The sequence below is a fragment of the Brachyistius frenatus genome, unplaced genomic scaffold, assembly GCF_029030835.1.
Source record: "Brachyistius frenatus isolate BFR_SWC_R1_liver_20210118 unplaced genomic scaffold, ASM2903083v1 Contig_239, whole genome shotgun sequence".
Classification (NCBI taxonomy): domain Eukaryota; kingdom Metazoa; phylum Chordata; class Actinopteri; family Embiotocidae; genus Brachyistius; species Brachyistius frenatus.
In genome coordinates, this window is record NW_027210838.1 from 3,565 (window position 1) to 21,398 (window position 17,834).

General features: G+C 44.3%; 1 long non-coding RNA gene across 1 annotated transcript in view; it reads right to left on the reverse strand.

Moving 5' to 3' along the window:
* Positions 1-680: 680 nt before the first annotated feature.
* Positions 681-17,834, reverse strand: part of LOC138633879 (uncharacterized) — a 165,837-nt gene continuing 148,683 nt past the window's right edge. Inside the window, exons 2-3 of the long non-coding RNA XR_011311920.1 lie at positions 14,378-14,969; positions 681-888 (exon numbers count right to left, since the gene is read on the reverse strand). This is a non-coding gene — a long non-coding RNA (uncharacterized lncRNA). The remainder of the gene's footprint in view (positions 889-14,377; positions 14,970-17,834) is intronic.

A 17,834-nucleotide genomic window follows, 5' to 3' on the forward strand; every position in this document is an offset into this window, starting at 1 on the left:
AAAAGTTTCTCTTTCATTAGCACGATGCGAAACAGCAAGAAGAAATTATAATGGAAGCTGCTGTATGGGGGGAACAAGCGCTAATTAACGCTGCGTCGTTACAAGAAAATCCTGATTAAAATTACAGCCGCTCTGCTTTTTATACCGCTGATAGATTTCCTCCTGCTTCTGAATCCGTAATGTTTTTTTTTTCTGTGGGACATTTTGGTGTAATGGCATTTTCAGAGGGAGGGTTGGAGGGAGGGGGGAGACAGATTAATCGCAGGGGAGGAAGCATTATTCAGGAAAACACACACAGAACCAGAGTCGTATATTACAGCTGCGGATCAGCGCCTTGCAGAACTTGTAAAGCGCGCTGACGCCTCATCACGCAGCGATATGACGCAGCAGAAAGCCTTTGAGCTATTCATGTAATTTCAGCTGTGCACGAGGAATAAAAGTGCAATAATTTAGATTTTCTTTTTACGACCCGGCAGCACAAAAAAGGACCATAACATATCTGCTGGAGCGGTTCGTGAAGATTACTGATCAATATCTGCTTTGCAGAGATTTCCGGATCTCAGTTAAAGATTTTGGGCTGCACTCTTTTATTTCGTAATAAAAATAGAAGCTACTAAAATTAAGACGGGTAAAATAAAATTGGATTTCCTGCAGGCGAACGGGAACGTCAATTTTAAAGAGAGAAGATGGGTCCATCTTACCGTCTTTGCCGATCAGGAAGTCCAGGTAGCGGTACGTGTAGGCCACGCCCACTTTGGTCTCCACCTGCGGTCTCTTCAAGGTGGAGTAAATCTTCCCCGGACTGCTCTCCTCGGACGCTGGCTTCATCTTACGCAGCCCGCAGCCCATGGCTCCACAGTTCGTCAGTCACTCTCAGTGCACAGGACCCTGCAGACAGGAAGTGATTCATTTTGAATGACCAGAGAGAAAAATACGTGACCGATTAAATGTAGATTTATTTTATTGACCGTAAAAGGTAAAAAAAAAAAAAAAACAGCCTTTAAGTGAATAAAAGCAAAAGTAGATGCAAACTTCAAAATGATATCCATCTTTGATATCGAAATACTTCAATGCAACTTCTGTTGTTCACACTTTAATTCCCTATTTTAATAATGTGGAAGTAAAGCGTTGGTATCACCAGACGGAGAGTTGGGCCAAGCTCAAACTGAGGATTGTTTCCTGTAGGTGCATCCTAATGGTCGTAGACCTTCGGGTCAATGTGGAAACCACTGGAGCAGCCTTTTAAGCAATCTGCATTAACCTCCATGTACCTCCTTCCTCCCCCAATGATAGCAGAGTGCAACGCCATGTCGGTAAATGACCACTGCAGAAAATATGGTATATTAATACAACGCTCAAAACAAACTATTGACATCATTAGCCCCCCTTAATGCAAACAGAGGTTTCCAGACTATTAATCACAGCCCAGAATAAAACTTTGAGAAATACTTTGGCAAAAAATCAGGACTAAAAGTGTCGCGAAAGATGTTTTTCAAAACCCATTCCAGTCTGCTGTTGGAGACACGGAGAGTTTTAAAATACTCCCAAGTGTCCCTCATCCATCGACCTGAAGAGTGTTTGTTTTGGCCTTTACAGTTACTGATTCTGTCTGGATGATTTTTTTTTTTCCCCATGTTGGAACCATTTGGAACAACAATACCGTTTATTTTAGTGACAATAAACAAAGGCCAAGTTAAAGTAAGCGGTTGTTTTTCTGTAAATGATTACACATGTTGAAATTGCTACTCGAAATGAATGGAAGCCAATGGCCGATGAAAAGCACTCATCTGGTCCTTTTAAATGAGTATATTTGAGTGTACACTGACAAAAAAAAAAAAAGTACACGATTTCCACCTGAAATGCAGTATAATACAGTATGAAATGGAAAATGTCAGGAGTAGTACAACTACCGCCGACATGTCCTCAGGAAACAGACTTATTGATGTTCCCTCTGACTGAATGAAGGCCAGATTAACCTGTCTGTGACTTACTGTACACACAGAGACATGTAGACACACACAGAGACATGTAGACACACACAGAGACATGTAGACACACACACACACACACACACACACACACACACACACACACACACACACACACACACAGAGACATGTAGACACACACACACACACACACACACACACACACACACACACACACACACACACACACACACACACACACACACACAGACAGACACACACACACACACACACACACACACACAGACATGTAGACACACACACACACACACACACAGAGACATGTGGACACACACACTCACACGAAAGCAAACATTCAAACACACACTGGGATTTTAGAAGGAAAACCAATAAGTGAGAACATGTCTGATAACCATCTGGAAATAAATGTTAAAAAGAAACATGCAACTGAATGAGCTGGATTTTTCCACGGGGTTCCCGCTGCCTCGTTCCCACGGAGACGGAATTACCGAAGACAGCCACGGAGGGAGAGGAGGGACCTTAAAGAGGTGGACGATGCCGAAGCCCCAAATGGTTTGTGACAGCGCTGCGGTGGCAGCATCTGGCAGCATCTGGCAGCAGGTGACATCCTATTGTGTCCACTGATTAAACTCAAGGATGGACGGACGGACGGACGGACGGACGGACAGATGGACGGCCTCCACCTCGTCTGATGAGCAGCTCTCTCTATTACTCTATTATTCTCCAGTCTAGGCCTCGGCAGAATCCCAGCCGGCCGACTATAGGACAGGAAGTGTGGTGGTGGTGGTGGTGGTGGTGGGGGCTGGGGAGGGGCTGGGAGGGGGGAGTCGGATGTAGGAAGGAGTGGGAGGCGAAATAGGAAACGAGCAGACGGGGACACTCTGATAATGAGGTGAACGGCAAGAATGGAAAAGGTGAGAATCAATCAAGGCAGAAAGAGGAAGTGGGGGTGGCTGGGTTGGAGATTGTTCTTCTGAAAAGAGGACGGGGGGTGGGGGGGGGGAGTAATGCATGGCAAGTAGAGTCCGCAGAGAGAAAAGGAGCGCGCAATTAAGAGTCCGTTGAATAGAACAAAAAGTGGGAGGTGATCAGCGTAGGACCGGGGGAGTCGGGGAAGAGAGAAAAGAGTGAGCGATGAAGCGGGAGATTCATTACGGCTGTCAGAGAACGCCGGATGTTCCCGGTGGCGCCGACACGGACGTCTTTGTTGGCCGCTTTTATGAATCCCGACGTGTGTCACAATCGTATCTCCACGAGCCTCGTCTCTCAAACGAACCGGCGGGCTGATTGGACTCCTGATTAAGCGCCTGGAAAACGCAGGCGAGCCTCTCGGTTGGTGCGTTCGAAGGACCTCTGGAAGCGGTTTTGGACGTCTCGGAGATGAGACGTTTAAACATCCAACACCGTCCTCAAAGTCCTTAAAAAGTCCTTCCCTTTAAATTGTCACTCAGGATGTGGAAACACGGTGCTGCGGTTCACCAAACGACGGCTGCCGTCTTGGATTTCGACTGTTGCCTACGGTTACTTGTAAATAGCTTCTTTTTTTTTTTTTCATTTCTTTCCCGTAACCCTGGAGAGACAGAAGGAAGAAGAAGGCTTGTAGTCTACATGAGATGGAGAAGAGGTAGTCAGAACAATAGGACGGGGAGGAAAAGGAGGGGGCGAGGAGGGGTGGGGGAGGGGGGTTGAAAGGAAAACAAAGTGGATGAGGTGGGAAAAAGAAAATAAAAGGAGGTTGTTTTTTTTATTATTTGCGTAGCTCGGAGAGGAGTCAATGCGAGGCGAGTATTTTTAGAGTCGAACTGACAGGAAACGAGAGATGTTTATGATTTTAGGCCTCGAACCTTCCTCCTCCTCCTCCTCCTCCTCCGAGGTGGGAGTCAGGGCAGTCTCCTCTACGCGCCCCGCTTCTTTTTGGTTTGACGGGCAGGGAGTCGGCCGGGTAGCGGTGGAGGAAATGAAAAACAGGAAGAGAGGGGCGCCATCGATTTCCCCTTTTCGCTGAATTAGCAACGATCCTCTTGCCCCATTTTGTTCTGTGTTTTTGTGTCTCCTGCTAATGACATTTTGAGGTTTTATTCAATGAGACACCCTCTCTATCCCCCCTCCCTTCATAAACCGAGATTGATGTTTAGATGCTTTGTTGTAGATGAGATGCACTTAGCTTTTTGGCCCCTCACGACCGAAACGACCCGCAGCGCTTCGGTGTTGTGCTGAATGCGATAAGACAACAGCTTCGTTCTTCTGGCTGTCGGTCGACGAGGTCCGAGGTTCGCTTTGCTTCCTTTGCTCTCGGTGCCTCGTTAAAGCTGAATTAATGGATGTTTCAGACACTTTGGGGGCAGGAGAAATCGACTGACATGCTGTCACCTAATAAAGTTGTTGTGGCCATAATCTTAAGAAAACGGTTGCTTAATTGCACACCAAGAGGACACGGGCGTTGCTTAAAGGTACAAATGAGAAATGTGAGTATATTTAACACCTTTTTAGCTCTGTTTTGGTCTCCACCAGCTCCTGAGTTGTTTGTTTTTTTTGTAACTTTTATAACATCTAACTTCATGATACGTTTGCTTTCACACCAGAACCAGTAAACAATGAGCTAAAACAGGATTTAAAAACACAGAATCCTTTAAGAGCAGCAGACTTTCATCTTTTATCTGTACGAGCGACCGCCATCAGCTTACGTAGTCGTTTGACTCACTGTTGATGTGAAAACATTGACATGTGGAGCTTTGAATCGCGCTGCGGCTCTAATTAGGAAATTGTACATCAGTGTGGAAGATGATCGTAGAAAAAGAAGAAAAAAAATAAAAATAAAAACCTCCATCGCCAGCTTACAGACAATCGTGGTATTAACGGCAGGACTTAATGCTGTCTGACGGAGATCTTCCCCACATTACAGGACGGCGTTACAAGGCTTTGATAGTAGCGCTGCGGAGATCAAACCCAGCAGCATGGGAAGCTTCGGAGTGGATTAATGGAGGAAGACATTAATTAGGACACTGTGTTCTTGTGTTCTTCTCCATGTAGTCTCCCTTTTTAAGCCTGCTCTCCACCCCTTTTATCTGCCCTCGGCCCCCACGACTCATTCTGACTTTTTGATCCTTTTAATCTGACAAGTAAAGTGGAGAGCCGGGCTGGTGTTACGCTGACGGCCGCCGCCGGTCCAGCACCATCGCAGCGCTGTCAAAGAGCTACGAGGCAAAGTGGTCGGAGAGAGACCATCACGACAATGAAAAGGACGAGGCCGACCTCGCAGGAAAAAAAAAAGCAGCTGTTGTTGGTTCAAATGCTTCAAAGTGTTGTTTACGTTTTCCTGAGAAGCTCAGTTGGTTCGTCTGAAGGAAAAAATACGCCAGAAGTCCAGAAACATGGGAAGGTTAGTGTGGATCAGTTGGTCCGTTACTCACCAGACTTTTTTTGGGTGCTTTGACCAACAAAAATCTGGTCTTAAATCAAATGTGCAAAGTTTTCACTGGTATTTTTACGGGCACGTCATTAAAAATCCTCATGCGCCTATATTGGTGGATGCACATCGTACGTACGTACGCCGAGAGGCTTTCAGCGGCACACAAACATGCAGAAGATTAAAATAAAATAGAATGTGGTGCAGCCAAGTACTTTTAGGAGTGTTTCGTACTTGCAGTTTGGCACAAACAAAGAAAAAAAGGTGATATATTGTTGTATTTTATTAAATGCCACGTTTGTATTTGCAGCTTCGGGTTTTTTCTTTTACAAACAAAGAGCTGTAACCTTGAAGTCACGTGGAAAGACTCCATTATGTGCATTTTCAGTCCAGACTGCCACTGGCCCTCGTATGTTACTAAAATAAAGTAAAGTATAATACTAAAATAATACAGATAGAAAAAGGTGCCGCGGTCCGTCACGTTTCGTTGACTTTTTAAATGTCAAAGCAGGACACAAGCTCAACTCACTTCTGGTCTCCGGTGTATCGAGGGGAAAACCCCTTCGCTCGTGTGCTGGCAGGCGCAGGTGTCGGCGTGGTTACCACATTAACCAACCGTCACGTGCAGCCTACGCGTTCGGAAACTGCTTTCGTAACGGTTCACCATCAGCAGTTTTATTTAAATCGTGCTCAAATTCAATTCTCACAGTCCTGCATCACCTTCACACCTCAAATCAAAACACCAAATGAAGCAGAGGTGACCTGCAACCGAAACCACAAATCCTCCTTCAGTGGATCCGGTTGTTTTGGTTCTGATTGACACCGGTCTAATTGAGCTGAACAAAAACCGGCTGATGCTTCACAGTCCGGCCGAACTAAACCTATTAGCCTTGAAAAGAACCTGTTGCCTGAATCTAATCAGACCTCAAACCAGCGAGTTGATAAAAACAGAAAACCGCTCGCAGGAGTTGTTTTTTTGGGGGAACCAGACGCTTACAAACAGCCTATTATGAGGAAAAAGGTCACAGGACACATTGGTGATTTGTCCAACGGCCTTGAGTCAAACGTGTCCTCTGAGCTTCTGCTGCTTCAGGCAAAAAAAAAAAAAAATGTTCACACTGTACAGTTGGAAATCCCCCTTCCTCCCTTCCTTCCTCCCTCCCTCCCTCCCCACCATGAATCCTCAACTAAGTGGGAGAACCGAGGAAAGAAAAGAGAAAGAAGTGCCAACGGACGCTGAGGCGGGATGTTAATGCGGTGACCTTTAGTGATGACTCGGCGCTTTCAAGAAGGGCAGATGTCAGGTTACCCGGAGAAATGCGGTGACGTCAGCAACATAAACTGCAGTAACGTGGTTCGTGTGTATCTGTGCGTACGTTCTTCTGTAGTTCTGGATGCATAACTCGGTGGTTTTAAATGTGCAGAACAGGCGTCTTCCTGATAGTTATTTCCCCGTGTCTCTGTCGGAGTCGACAAAAGTGCCATTAAGAGACAGACAGAACAAAGCTTCACGGAAACGTTTGCCGGTAAAACAACTTTTACAACTTTTGAAGACGGCTTATTTTAAATGGAAAATGCGTCGCTCTGTGTAGCTTCTATCTGCAGTAATTTCCCCCGTCTGCAGTCTTTTGTCAGGCACATGCGCACTCGTAAAAAAGCCAATTAGAAAAAAAACAAATTCCACCGCAGGGAAAATCTGATTTCTCTGATCTCGTACGACGATTACAGAAATAACTTGTCGAAGTTAAGAAATCGGCAAACGAGAGAAGAGATGACGGCCGCGCGGGAAAACGGAAGCGCACGTCAACGCAGGCGGAGTTTAGTTACAGCGCAGATACCTTTCACTCCAGCCGTGTTTTAAAACTGATTTAAAGCAATACAATGCTGAAAATCTTCGGTTATCGTTCTTGACGATTATGAGGAGAGGAAGGGAAAGAGAGAAAAATGGAAGGCCAATGCTTTTCTTCAAGATCCAGTAGACTTTAGATCTGAACAGGCAGCTGCTTTGAAGAAGCGCTTTTAAGTTCGGAGGAAAAGTTCCCGTTACATATTTTACACATAAAGAGATCAAACTTTTGGGTTCCACAACCATTATGGGTAAAAGATCACAGCCTGACAGAGGAGGAGAGTTCATGGACGAATCAAAGGGATTGTAGTTAGTTCAGATGTTTAAAGAAGAAAGAGAGGACTAAATGCTTAAAAAAAAAAAAAAAAGGGAACTTTAGAGACTGTTATGGATGATACGATGAACGGATGCCCCAAGTGGAGGAGTTTAAGCATGTCGGGGTCTTGAGGGTAGGATGATTGACAGGCTGATTTGCGGCGGCGGACCGTTTTGGTGAAGAGGGAGCTAAATCGAAAAAGGCGAGGCTTTAAGTTTACCGGTTAACCTTTGTTCTGACTGTCACCTATGGACACGAGCTCTTGATTGTGACCCGAAAGGAGGAGATCATGTTTAAAAATGAGTCTCCTACACCGGCTGGCCGGGCTCAGCCTCAGAGATAAGGGAAGGATAAGGCCGCTACTACTTCACATGGAGAGGTTTAGGATTAGGATGGAGGGAGACGCCGTGGTAGACCCCGAATACACAGGAGGGATTATAGACCTCATCTGGCCTGAGGACACCTCGGGATGTCCCAGGATGAGGGAAGTGGAAAAAGAAAGGGCTGGATGGATGGTACGACGATAGAAGTGCCTGCCCTGCTGTGCTGGCAAATCTGCATGGGGTGTGTAGTAGTTGGTGGCAAGTCATTGTTTTTTTTTTATTTATAACAGAAATAACAAAAGGAATGACCGCTGCCATCTTCGGTTTTTGGAGCCAGAAGCGACCATATTTGGACGAGGTGGGGGAGGAGCGAAGGGTGGAGCTGACATGAGAACCAGTGGACATGTCAATCAAATTATGTTAATTAATGCTAGAATTATGTTCAGGACCACCAGAAAACTGATCAGAAGGAGGAAATTTAGTGAATGACACATTAATAACTTAAAAAAAAAAAAAATACTTTTATTCAATATTTACTGAAGCTGAAGCCTTTTGAATTGTAATCTATTAAAGTCAGCCCCTAGTGGTCCTCAGTGGTACTGCACTTGGAGGCACATCCGCATTGGCATTGACCTGGAGACTACGCCAGTCTTCATGGTGCAGACGGTACTGCACACCAGTAAAAGAAAAATTCAACTAACAAGTCAATGTAAAACAAGGTAATTAAACCGCAGAAAAAGCTTTAAACTTGAGACATCTCCACATCTAAAACCTCCACGCGCTCTAAATAAAGAGGACGCGGGGGTGCGAGAGGTGGAATTGCTTTTTTTTAACTCGCCGAATTTGTTATATTTGCTGTGAATGTCCAAGGACGGCACATAATGGCGAGCGTGAAATAGAAAAGAAAAAAAAAAAGAAAAAGAAAAGGGAAAGAAGATGAAGGGTGATGAGTGAGGCGGAGAGAAACAGGACCAATAAACAATACTGTCTGAGATTTCAAGGCTCACGAGCGTCTCCGCGGTTCACTGCAGGCCTCGGCCAACCTCGTCTCCTCACAGCATCAAGGCCCCGCGTACGGTCCTGACACACACACACACACACACACACACACACACACACACACACACACACACACACACACACACACACACACACACACACACACACACACTCATCAAGGGCGCCATTGCCATGGGAACCAACTCCTCTATGACTATTCCCTCCTCAGGAGAAGAATAGGCACCGATCTTTCTGAAACCCCTCTCGCCTTTCATTGTCAGTTTCCTCTCTTTCTTCTCTTTTCTCTGGTCGCCATAAGCTCTCATCCCTCTTCATCACCCGGACCGACTCCCCGGTTTCCTCTCCTCCGTGTGCAGGAGCAAACACTCCACGACCTCCCGCTCGCCTTCTCCGCGAAACGCCTGACAGTCATGAGTTTTGATTTGCGATGTGTAATCTATCTATGCTGGGATTTGTGCATTTTCTCACCGGCGAAAAAGCCGGGAAAAAACCCATGATCTCACCTTAACGGGGAGCTGCAGTCAAAGAAAAACGGGATTGTTTGCCATTTCAAAAGCGAAGAGAAGAAAAAAGAAACAACCTGGATATAAATAGAAAATTCTTCGTTTGTTTTTTTTTATTATTAAAGCCAGCTGAAGCCAGGTTCTTAGATTTTCAGACACCCTATCGACATGTTCGTGTTGGACATTACCCAATCAATACTGCTGCAATGTTCTTGACCACCCATTACAACAGGAGTCAATGTGCCTTATAGAAATATCAAGAGGGGGTTGTTTTCTCTTTCTTTGGTTGGCTGCTACACAACTGGCTGAATGCAGGCTCTTGTGTGGTTTTTGTTTTTTTCCCATCTTGCCTGAAGGATTCGTTCCTAATATGCCGGTCTCGGGTCGAGGGCAGAGCCAGAGGCTTGAATAACTTTGGATCTTCGAAAGCGAATTTTGACGGATTATTTTCAGATGGACCGTGAGACAAGCTAACAACACCAAGCTAACACCAAAATACTTCGTGGCAAAAATGTATTGACTTCAAATTTCCTGATAGAAATTGAATGGGAGTCAATGGTCTATGGCTTTTCTGAGCGAACCTCTAGTGGCCCTCGGTGGTATTGCAGTTTAAGGCACTTCCACGTTGGCTTCATATTTTAGACCCGGAAGCTACGTCCACTTTTATATATACAGTCTATGACCAAACCATAAAGTTCTACTTGTAATTAAGGACCGAGTATCTCAAAAACATGGATATTTTTGTCAACCAAAGACTTGTGAGCTGTCATTATCTTATTCTTGCACCATCCTTGCTTTTTTTTTTTTCTTCTTCTTAAGAGTAGAAATCACCTTCCGGCATTTTACTTTGGAAACAAATATCCATATATAAATATTTCTCCCCACATCCTGAATCTGAAGCTCGTTTGGAGTTTCTGTCTGGCGTCAAACGAGCGCAGCATGAAATGAGGAGAGAATGAAATGAGGGATGATGTAAAAAATAACCACCCTTTCAATTAGACGTACCTTAAATATCTCTGAGTGCAAACTGTTTCTGGTAAATTGTTGCGTCTGTCTGTGGGTGTTTGACGATACATACGGAGTGGAGAGGAGCTTTACACCAGCCAACACTTGCCAATTACCTTAATCAAATTTCACACCCCGCGGGGGGATTCACTGTGCACCCGGATCAGATAGCGAACGCAAGTTGATTAAAATACATGTTTGCTAAAAAGACTGGAGCAAAAAGAAAATCAACACAGCTTCAAAAAAAAACAAAACACAGAAACTAATGGCTGACAGGAAGGACACGAGAAAAACACGGCTGCAACTGTGTGTTCATTTTTAAAGGGTTAGTTCACAACAAATTACAAAATATTTCTCACTCACCTCCAGCAGTTCACTGTTAGATTGAATTTTATTTGCCCAAGGCTTGACAAATCTGCAGCTAATGATATTAAATCATTAATAAAGGTCATCAATCTGCAGTTATAAATGTTAGTAAGTCATCAATGAAGGTTAATGAATCTGACTTTTGGAAACGAAAAAAAAACATCAATTCAGCAGAACAAATGTTATTAAAGTCATTGATAAAAAGTCATGACACTTTCTAATATACCGGCCACTAAAGGTTAGTCAATTATTTACCATCCTAAATGTTAACAAAGCATTTTTAAAAGCTTGTTTGCCTCAAGTTGTGAAAGTTAAAAGGAAGTTATTTCTAACTAATGAATCTTCTTCTCCACGCTGGTTTTTACTTCATCAAACGAGTGTTTTCCACTTCATTCTTTATGTATCTCCCGTTCCTCTGCAGCTCAAAGAGGAAATCCTGTCAGAGCAGCACAAAGAGGGGATTTGTTCCTGCAACTATACAATAACTTTGGAGGACGCTCGCATGATGTGTCGAACTCAGACTGCTGAAGCTTGATATTAAATTCAGACACCGAATGAGGAAAAGTACAGATACGAGGAATGATTTTAAGACAGCCAGCAGGGAAACGCACAGTAAATGTCACGCGAGAAGCTACCAGCCTCAGGAGAGATTGTGATTTATAAATATTCGAGTAGTCATTAAAATATAAACAAAATCGATTGGTAAACGCGACTGTATTCTTTCCTTATTTTGCCTGTTTTTGCCGGTGCCTGGTTGTAATGCGTTACTCCCGTCAGAAGGTGGCGGTAATGCGCCTGAAAGCTGTTTGCTAGACACCAATTAAACAACACAAGGAGCAGAAGAAGACGCTGTTAACAGGCTGGAAGTCCTTCAACACGTAAATGAAGATGAGATGCAGTCGAACGCTGCAGGGGAAGCTAGCAGATCATCAGTCTGGCACAGCTGTGCACGACCATTAGAGCGAAGCAGCGAGCAGATGGTCTGATCAATAATCACTGACCAGACGAAGCGAGTTTGAAGTTGGACGTGCAACGCAAACGGCGACCTTCATCTTAAAGATGAAGATAAAAACACGCTGCTCATCAGATTTATCTTTTAGAGGTCGGATGGCATCCGTTGAGGCCGAGTTACCGCCAGAGGTGGGGAGAAGGGGGGCGGGGGCGTTATTAATAATTGATCAGTTACGAGCAATTATCGATGCGAATTTTTTTGCTTGAAATGTCCATCATTATTCAAGAAAGCGAGATTTTTCACAACCTGACAACCATAAATTGTTCTTATCAATGGTATAAACTAGCAAACGGTTACAGTCAATCATTAATAAAGTCATTATTTACAAAGCAGTAACCTTTAAAAAGGTTGTCTCATTCAGTGCAATCTATGTAATCAGAGGCCGAAATGAAATGAGATGAAACCGTGTTGTTTTCTCACAGTTGAATGAACTCTTTACACAATGGTTGTTTCACCTTTTGTTTTTTTCTCCCGAGTAATGATTCATTTTTCAACGTGACATTGTGGCGAACCGAAGCTCAGAAAAACCGCAATCACTTCCACATTTCCAACAGCCGAGTGGTCAGAGTGAGAGGCGACCAGATGGGGTTTCTGTGGAGAACCGTGTGTGTGTGTGTGTTTATAGTGTTTATGTGTTTATGTGCTCATGTCATGTCCATGTGCTGCATATATGCATGCCCACATGTGCACCACATCTGCATATGATCATTATGCATGTTACGTATGCAGCACATTGACTCTTTGATGTAAACACTTGACACGGAGCATGTGGCTCTTTCCATGTGCGTTGCTTTTTTGTGTGTATTTTCTGTCATTGTGTGGGTATTTTTTGTGTGTGTGTAACATATCTTACTGAATTTGTACCAAGCATTGACCAGCAGTGACGTCACCCGTTGGTTTGTGAATGTTGTGAACCCTCAAGTTCGGATTTTGGTCATCGCCATCTTTGCTAGTTCGGAGCAGGAAGTGACCATATTTGGACGAGTTGGGATGAGGACCCAGCGGTGGACCTGACCGATCCTGATAGGAAACCTGACGATACTACGTCCCGCCCACCAATGGCTGTAACCTGACTGCACCACAGACCTGTCAATCAAACAGACACGCCCCCAAAAACAGGTCTTCTTGAATCTTCTTTTCTAATGAATGAGGGATTATTTTCAGATGGACCTCCAGAAAACTAATAAGAAGGAGTGACTTTAGCTAACAACACCGAGATAACTGATGGACACATTTTATTCACTTTGGATTTGATGAGAGAAGTTGAATGGGAGTCTATGGAGCCGGAGGCTTTTTGGAGCCGACCTCTAGTGGCACTCGCTGGTATTGCAGCTGAAGGCCTCATTTTTGAGACTCGGAAGCTACTTTTATCTCCAGTCTATGATTCGTACGGATAAATTTGAGTTTGAAACCCTTCTTGTGAGGACGTTTTGGCCGGTGTTGTCGACCTCTAAAGACTTCAGGTTCGTTTTGGGTTCGGGTTTAGTTCGGGGTTAAAGCTGCCGTTGGGCGTGTAGTTGTGTTGGTGAGAGGGATGCACAATGGCAGCGAGGGTCCTCCCAACGATTGAAGTACAAATGTGTGTGTGTGTGTGTGTGTGTGTGTGTGTGTGTGTGTGTGTGTGTGTGTGTGTGTGTGTGTGTGTGTGTGTGTGTGTGTGTGTGTGTGAGAGACAATCAGACTGAGACAGAGAACTCCTGACCCACCAACACTGTAGAGTTAACGCAGCTCCACAACCCACCAGCTGGAACTAATTAACAGCAGTTCAGTGGGATTGAGCTCACTCACTCACTTTCTTTCTCTTACACACACACACACACACACACACACACACACACACACACACACACACACACACACACACACACATCTCCCCCTCTTCGCCTCCCCCCTTGGCTTTTCCTCTCTCATGCCCTCGTCTTCCTCCTTGCCTGACATCTCCCCCCTCCCACCCTCTGTTCACCTCCTGCCATCCCTCAACTTGTTTTTCCCTTTTAAACCTCCTTCTCTCTCTCTCTCACACACACACACACACACACACACACACACACACACACACACACACACACACACACACACACACACACACACACACACACACTGGTGAACTCATGTATGGGAGCACATAGTCTTGGCATGTAAACATCCACATGTTAAGAGACAGAGGCTGAGTGACACACACACACACTGTGGTTGGGGGAGGTGTGTGTGTGGGGGGGGAACGCACTTCCTGACAGTACAGTAGCTCACCAATCACACAACAACAACACACCTCAGGGTCTGTGATCAGATCTGGAGGAATTCATCTCTGAACATTTCTGTGTACACACCAGTCCCAAAAAAACCAACCAGATGTTTCGAGCATGTTTTGTCGCTCTGGAAAAAAACCAAACATCTAAAACTTGTTTGTGGCACCACACAAGCGTGCAAGTCCCAAGTTTCACAGCGGCGGCTGTCCGGCACGGTGACACGTCTCTGGGGGGGGGAGGTGGTGTGTGTGTGTGGGGGGGGGGGGTCGAGGGGGGATCACACAGTCATGCACATGCAAGAGGAGCCCGCCACATATAAAACATAACCAAAAAAACCCACAAAATAATAGGTCAAACTTACCCGTTTCAAAACGACGTGGTCGACAAGAAGAAGAAGAAGAAGAGGAAAAAAAAAAAAGTTCACTGCTCGGACGCGAAGGCAGACGCGACTGGAGCGGAGGATCCAGCTGAGGATAGCATCGTAGACGACCGGAGGGGATGGAGGGGATGGAGGGGTCCGGGGAAGAAGGAAAAAAAACCACAATCCTCTATCACTCTCTCTCTGTCTCCCTCCCTCTCTCTCTCTGTCTCCCCCCCCCTCTCTCTCTCTGTCTCCCCCCCAGACGAGGCAGCAGAGGAACGGGAGTGTGTCGTCGGCAGCAGCAGCAGCAGCAGATCCAGCGGTTCGTCGCTCTTCGTCTTCTCTCCCCCCTCCAGCACCTCCACCACCTCGCGGAGCTCAGACACACTTGTGCGCTCGGTGTGTTGAAGTCATGCTCAAAGTATGTCTCCCGTACCAGCGGTATCTGCAAGCTCAGGGAAACCACATCCTGTCACATATTTACCTCTCTCTCTCTCTCTCTCTCTCTCTCTCTCTCTCTCTTGTCTGTCTCCCCTGTGATTGTCTGAGCGCTGTGACCCGGCGTCTGTTCAGAGCCTCTCACCGAGTCTCTCTGTCTCTGTCTCTGTCTCTCTGTCTCTCCCTCTCTCCCTCTCTCTCTCGGCCGCTGCACCGGTTCCACACGACTGACTGAAGAATCCATCTGAGGAGGGGATGGAGGGGAGGGGGGGGGGGGGGGAGGATGGGGGAGGATGGGGGATGACGGAGGAGAGGTGGGCTTCATTGGGAAATACCAGAGTTACACAGAGAGAGAGAGAGGAGGAGGAGGAGGAAGTGGGAGAGGAAGAGGATGTGTGTTGTTTGGACTTGAGAAAAGATGGGCGGACAGAAATCATAATCAATAGGGGGTTTTTTTGTTTGAGAGAATTTCTCCGCCACGTAATCGATGAATTCAAAAAGTGGGAGGAGTTTTTGGTGATAAGTTGGACTAAAAAAATAAAAAATAAATAAATAACAAACAAAATAATAATAATAATAATAGGAGGGAAATTACATTTGGGTTTGTTGGGAGGGAAGTGTGTGTGTGATTCTTGTGGTTATGCATATTTAACACGTCCGGGTCAGAACGCCACCCACCCACCCCTCCAACCCCTCCACCCCCTCCACCCGCTCTGTATTTATTATTTAAAACCAGTGTTGTATGAGGGACCACCGCTGGAGCAAATCTGTGGTACGCAAACTGTGATTTCCATCACAATGACAACAACAACAACAACAATCAACAAACAACAACACCGGTTGGTGTAGGTGCAGAGCAGCCTGGCTGATGGGGAATTTGAGTCAGTGTCAGGTTCTTTATTTATATTTTTCATAACTTTTTGTTTTTCTTCATGCTTATTTGTTTATTTATTTGGGTCTATGAGGTCCTCTGGGAGGGACTGTTCTGTTTTCAATATGAAATGTAATGAAAACGTGTAAATAAAGAAGGAAAAAAAAACACCTCTGCAATGCTTAAAATTTACTGATGGACACAGTAAAAGGTTTTTTCTTCTTCTCCCGACTCATTTGATGTTTTCAGGTCTTATATCTTCTGTAGTTTCTCTGACGTCTCGAGCTCATTTCAGCGTGGTTTCTTGTTTTCCGGCCTGCAGCCTTTACAGTTTGGGTTCATTCTCACGGCTCTCATCGTATCACAGCTGATAACAAAAAAAAGCCGCTGGACATAAAGTTCACAACTACCTGTTGAAAACACCGTGCCGAAGCATTTGACAGCTGAACAGACAGATATTCCCATCAGGAGTCGGTGGAGGCCAAAACGGAGTTAAAAAAAAAAAAATACCCGCTATCGGACATCACGTGGACACAAAAAAACAAACAATTTGAAATGAATGTTGCTCTGAATGTACTGGATGTGCAAACAGGCAAATAGTTTGATCAAATAAAGTCCAGTAGCAGAGTGGCGTTCACAGCTTGTTTCTGCTGCCTCCACATGGACACATACAAAAACTAATAAATCAGCTGCTGTAGGTTTAAATTTGAATGGACGTAAAGAACAGCATGAGCAGAATGAGATGTCAGACTGCAGGGTTTCATGTTGTGTGTTTATAAAGATGATTACATGTGACACGCTGACCTTTGTGTTTAAGAAACGAGGTGCAGGTTGATGGACGGGTCCCGGCGGGAGGACGAGGACCGACCGGTGGTTTCGTTTCATCTTCAGAGGCTTGAATGAAAAAAGAAAAACATAATGAAAGTCAAACAAATGTATTTGCATAATATTTTGTCTGTAAACATTTTTTTTGTTATCATCAATTTTAAGTGAGCAGACAACAATTTATTTTGTTTAGCTTGCTGTTATTTTCTTGAAGACATAAGCAAAAATGACATAATCAGGTCATGTGATGATAACTAAATAATTTCCATGACAACTGAGCCGCTGCTGAAGAAATGGGATTAAAAATTCAAAGTCAAATGCACTTTTACGGGATGCTTTGATGTCACTACTGTACGCAGCTACTCTTTTAATGGGATGTAAATTATGACACTATTTTTAATGTTGTTCATTGTTGCTGAATGAGACAGAATGACACGAATTTTCTTCTTTTCAGTTACCAACGAGTAAAAACATGAATGAGGTCTTTTTTTTGTTTTGTTTTCCCGAAAATGCATTTGATCGGTCCGATCGCCGATTCTCAAAAAGTGCTGAATGAGTATTTCTTTTTCCCTTTTTTTTTTTTTTTTTTACAGTGGTTACTATTTCAACATCTGTTTCTCAAGAATGTTGAGAAAGTTATGGAGAAAGAGTTGTAGTTGCACGGCAGCTAACAGCTGTTACAGGTTGTTTTTTTTGTTTTTTTTAGCCAAGCTACTGCTAACAGTCTGTTAAACCACAACTGTGGTCCAAACTGAAATACATTAAACAGCTGCTGGAAGGATCGCTGTCAAATTTTGTAGCCGCGTTTATGAGAAAATGAACTACAATAACTTTTTTATCTGATGACATCATCTGCTCAAAATGACGGACAGGAGATTCGTCCACGCTCACAGTATGTCGCGTTTACAGAATTAACCAAAGTAGCATTAGAAAATATGGAAAATAATGAAATACATGCACCACCGTGATACGTTTTTATGTGCGTAAATGCTAAAATAACATGTAAATTTCCCTGCAAAATTTTTTTTTTTTTTAAATCAACATGTTAGCGTTGTCGTAGCGAGCATGCTGTTAGCATTTTAGCACACAGCAGCTAACACGGCTGCAGACGTGTTTACAGAAAGGAATTTTTTTAAACGTTTAAGAGAACTGTCGAAAATGTAAAAAAAAACATGGCACCACAACACAACCCTGTACGGGTTTATATTTAGATATCCTGTCATCCATCAAACAAACTTAACCACGACGACTTAAATTGAGATGAAAACAAGCAGAAAACAGCAGAGACCGAGAAATGACTTGTTTTTTTTTAATAATTATATA